Below are 5,192 nucleotides of genomic sequence, written 5' to 3'. Positions count from 1 at the left end.
TAACTGCAGTTTTAATCGCACTGTTAAACAATAGAACACCAATTAAAATTTATTAAATATTTTGGATGTTTTTCTACATTTTCAAATATATTGATTTCAATTGCAACACAGTTTACAAAGTAGACTGCTCACTTTATATTGTTTATTACAGATATTTGCGCTGTAACAATGGCAAACAAAAGAAAGTGTTTTTCAATTCACCTCATACAAGTACTGTAGTGCAGTTTCTCTATCGTGAAAGTGCAACTTACAAATATAGATTTTTTTTTTGTTACATAACTGCACTAAAAACAAAAAAGTGTAATACTTCAGAGCCTACAAGTCCACTCAGTCCTACTTCTTGTTCAGCCATTCACTAAGACAAACAAGTTTGTTTACATTTACGGGAGATAATGCTGCCCGCTTCTTGTTTACAATGTCACCTGAAAGTGAGAACAGGTGTTCACATGGCACTTTTGTAGTAGGCATTGCAAGGTATTTACGTGCCAGATAGGCTAAACATTCGTATTCCCCTTCATGCTTCAGCCACCATTCCAGAGGACATGTTTCCATGCTGATGATGCTCATTAAAAAAATAATGTGTTAATTAAATTTGTGACTGAACTTCTTGGAGGAGAACTGTATGTCTCCTGCTTTGTGTTACCTGCATTCTGCCATATATTTCATGTTATAGCAGTCTCGGATGATGACCCAGCACATGTTTATTTAAGAACACTTTTGCTGCAGATTTGACAAATCACAAAGAAGGTACCAATGTGAGATTTCTAAGGATAGGATACAGCACTTGACCCAAGGTTTAAGAATCTGAATTGCCTGAGAGGGATGAGGTATGGAGCATGCCTTCAGAAGTCTTAAAAGAGCAACACTCTGATGCGGAAACTACAGAACCCGAACCAACAAAAAAGAAAATCAACCTTCTGCTGGTGGCTTTTGACTCACATGATGAAAATGAACATGCGTCGGTCCACACTGCTTTGGATTATCATCAAGCAAAACCCGTCATCAGCATGCACATGTGTCCTCTGAAATGGTGGTTGAAGCATGAAGGGACATATGAATCTTTAGTGCATCTGGCATGTAAATATCTTGTGACACCGGCTACAACAGTGCCATGCAAACACCTGTTCTCACTTTCGGGTGACATTGTGAACAAGAAGCGGGCAGCATTATCTCTGCCTAATGTAAACAAACTGGTTTCTCTGAGCGATTGGCTAAACAAGAAATAGGACAGAGTGGACTTGCAGGCTCTAAACTTTTAGATTGTTTAATTTTTGAATGCAGTTATTTTTTTGTACTTTATTCTACATTTGTAAGATCAACTTTTATGATAAAGAGATTGCACTCCAGTACTTGTATTAGGTGAATTGAAAAATACTATTTCTTTTGTTTTGTACAGTGCAAATATTTGTAATAAAAAATAAAGTGAGCACTGTACACTTTGTATTGTGTTGTAATTGAAATCAATATATTGGAAAATGTGGAAAACAACAAAAATATTTAAATAAATTGTATTCTCTTATTGTTTAACTGTTTGATTAATCGTGCAATTAATTGTGATTGTTTTAATCGCTTGACAGCCCTACTATAAATAAAGAATGAGCTTTTCAAAAGTGCTCCATGCACAGCAGCCCTCAAAAGGAATTGCTAGTTGCTGAGCATGTCTGGAAATCTGACTGCTTCATTTATTAGTATTTATATTACCATAGAGCTTGGGGCTGTTGTCACGGAGCAGGACCCCCACTGTGCTAGGTGCTGTACAAACACAGAACATAAAGCCTGTGTCTGCCCCAAAGAGCTCACAATCTAGGGGGCCTAACTGGGAGCTGCGTTCTCATGAAAATCCATCCCCAACTGTGGGTACTTTGCACTTTAGGAATTTGACCCTTATTTCTTTCAGGCTCTGTATTGCAGCTCAGATGAAGTGGGACAGCTGGGAATTTTGCTCTGTTCCCTCTCCATTGCAGGTGAATGTATGCCTGGGTATGGGTTTTGGGGAGAAACTGGCTGTGTAAACAAGCCAAGTTCAGACACTGCGGATTACAGGAATAACTATCAAGGAAGGAATGGGGGCAAGTGCATGTGTGCCTTGCAAAAGCTTTATGGACACTTTTAAGAGGGCTCTAATTGTGCATCCATAATCATTTTGTGGGTACAAGTAATAGAATTTAGATGTCTGTCTTCACTTGCAAATCAGATAGCTAGATATGGAAATGTAATTAGCTGCTCCTGCAGCCCAACCATGGGGGCAAACTTAGAGGCTCTTCTGAAAAGGCAGCAAGACATCAGGAAGGATTTGGAATAAGCTTGTGGTGAGAGGACAAAAACCAAAGTGGAGCAAGGACTGTAGGGAACTAGGTAGAAAATGCAGGAAAAGGACAAGAATGAGTAAAATCACTTATGTGCCCTGACATTTCATATGAAAATCTTATTAGAGGCTGAATGCTGTAGCTTTAGGTAATTGGGATAAAACATGATATTTTTGCCTTCATCGTCTTAGATGAAATTTCCAGACTGGTAGAAATTTTACTTCCAGTGTTCTCAGATGGATTATGGGACATGGTCCAGATAGGCACATTGTTAAAACTGGAAAGTTCTCCCTACATGCTGCTACGTTTCCACATCTTAGTGGTATATTTCTATTTTGATGCTACTGTGGTACTGTGTCAGTATATACTGGGCCACTGTGGGGATTATAGATGTTCCCAAGGACAGATGCTATGGGCCAGATTCTGTTATCTGTTGCAATTGCAGTTCTCACTGAGTTTAATAGCTGTTGCACCTGTACTAGAGAGCAGAATTTGATCTTATATCTTTAATACTTTGTTTTGAAAAGAATGGGTGTGTGTTTAAAAAGGTGCAGCATGCTAGAACTCTGTGACTCAACATGGTGCATTAAAGTGGATCTAATGTTGATTTTTTTTTACAGTAACATCTGTGCTGTAACTTTCAAAATGATGCAATATGAATAAGGACTACTAGGACTGATGGAAGTGATACCTACCACCTGCTTCCATAAAACTCCTAGAATGTTAGTAGTAAAATACAGAAAAGTATTATAGAACTCAGAAAGATGGGAGGGCATGGTCTGGACTTGAGCAAGTCACTTAACTCCCTCAGCTTCCATTTCCCTAACTGTAAAATGGAGATAATACTTGCATCACAGGGGTGTTAGAACTAATTAGAAGATGTTTGTGCAGTGCTTTGAGCATGCAAAGATAAGTATTATTAGAACTCCATTTCAAATGGTTAGAGTAGGTGACGGTTTTGTGATGTTGACAAATGTTTAGTGTGTTCTTGGACAGATTTTGAAGCATGTTAAACCTTCATCCAATCCATATTGCAACCTCTCGTTCTCTAATTGTTGACTATATTTACTTTTTTGCCATGAAAATAGTTTTTTAAATAATTTAAAGAAATATATGCTGAAGCACAAGCAACCCATTTTGGGTTTATGGTAACAGCTTCCTTTTAAAAGACTGCCTTTTATAAAGCATTTGCTCAGTAAATTACATTTTTAAGAGTGACGGCATTTTAATCAACTTATTTATAAAAGAAGTTGAGAGTTGGAATTTTGTTTTTTCAGATGTTTTTACTTCTTATAACGTGGCGTTTAGATACCATCCCGATCCTAATAAGCAAAGAATGTTGCATAGCATAGATGTTATAGAACAGACGAGTTGTAACTTGCATGGAAAACACCAAAAACTTTTCAATGCGAATGTATATTTAACCTGAGTATACGATATTTCTACAGCAACACATGGTATGTTTTTAATGTATTTATTGACCAGTTTTTAGCCTTTTTGGATAACTCTTTATTAATATATTGTCATTTTTCTATCCCATTGTCATACTTGTACCAGTAAAATATGTAAAAAATAAACTGAACTTCACCATCCTTTGGTTATCCATATGGTTATGGCGTTAACAATATTTCAGCCAGAATTTTTAAACAGTTTTTACATAAGAGAATGGCATAATGGATAGCTATTTGCATCCCAGAGTTTTTGCTATGGACCCAAGAAAGGACACTATGGCTCTAAATATGGGGCATTCAATGATGCCAACTACCTGGCCAGACCCAGAAGAACCTGACAGTTGCTTTTAAAAAAAACCTCTAAAGTAAAATGGGATTGGAATAGCCCTTGTATCATGACTTTTATCTTTAGAAGTCTCAATACTGTATACATAGCCAGGTAAGCTGCAGATATGTGGACTGCAATGTTAGAACAGAACACTAGGTTTGTGCTCCTATTGGGATTTTTTAGTGTCAGTGGCAATCAGTGGATATAAAGTATGTTATTTGATTACCCCGTGTAAATTCATCAGATAAAATTCAGACCTGCTGTCAGCAGCCATGGTGACATACTGTTGTGTAAGGTAATTGAGCAGAAAGTGGATTACAAATGGATATGTGGTAAAGAAACAAGGTACGCTGTCCAATTTGGCAGGCAATGCGTTTCGCCAAGGAATGTAATTGACATGCAGAGGGGAGAGTGCAGCAGGAAACGCAGCTAACATCTGTACACACTGAAGGGTGGGGCTTGCTTTATAGCCAGGCTCCCAGAGATCAGATTTTTACTGGTGTCAGTAAACGTCCCTTTCGCTCCTGGCGCACAAACCCGGCCACCCCGGATCCTCCACGTGCGCGGCCAAAGGCAGAAGCGAGAAGTTAGGGGGCGGCCGAAGGCTGCTGAGAACGTGCCAAGGCTGGTCACAAAGCTTCACCTCCGCAGCGCGGGTCGCTCCCTCGCAATCGCGGCCTGCCCCCGCCGCCCTGAACGTGGGCCCGGGTCACGACGCGGGGAGGAGACTCCAGCCCGCGGGTGGGAGCGGAGCGGCGGCAGCCCCGGGCCGAGCGCTGCCCGGCGCGGCTCCTGCCCGGCCCTGCCAGCGGCGGCCGGGGACGGTGCGGGACAAACCCCCGGGATGGGGGGGGGGAATCTCCCGGGCCGGGCCGGGGCGAGGGGGGGGGGGTCTCAGCTGACGCACACGCGCCGCAGCGGGCTGGGCACAAGTAGGAGACGAACCTACAGGCTCATTTGCATACGGCCCGCGCCCGTTGATTTACCCTCGTTAGCGTCTGACAGAGAGGCCGCGCGGAACGTGGCAGCCGTGACCCCGCCCCCTGCAGCTGCTCTGTGGGGCGGGGCGGGGCGGGGCTGGCCGCACGCACCGTGTGCGAGGTAACC

This window comes from Mauremys mutica, chromosome 3 (assembly GCF_020497125.1).
Source record: "Mauremys mutica isolate MM-2020 ecotype Southern chromosome 3, ASM2049712v1, whole genome shotgun sequence".
Lineage (NCBI taxonomy): Eukaryota > Metazoa > Chordata > Testudines > Geoemydidae > Mauremys > Mauremys mutica.
Note: the sequence above shows the minus strand (reverse complement) of the source record.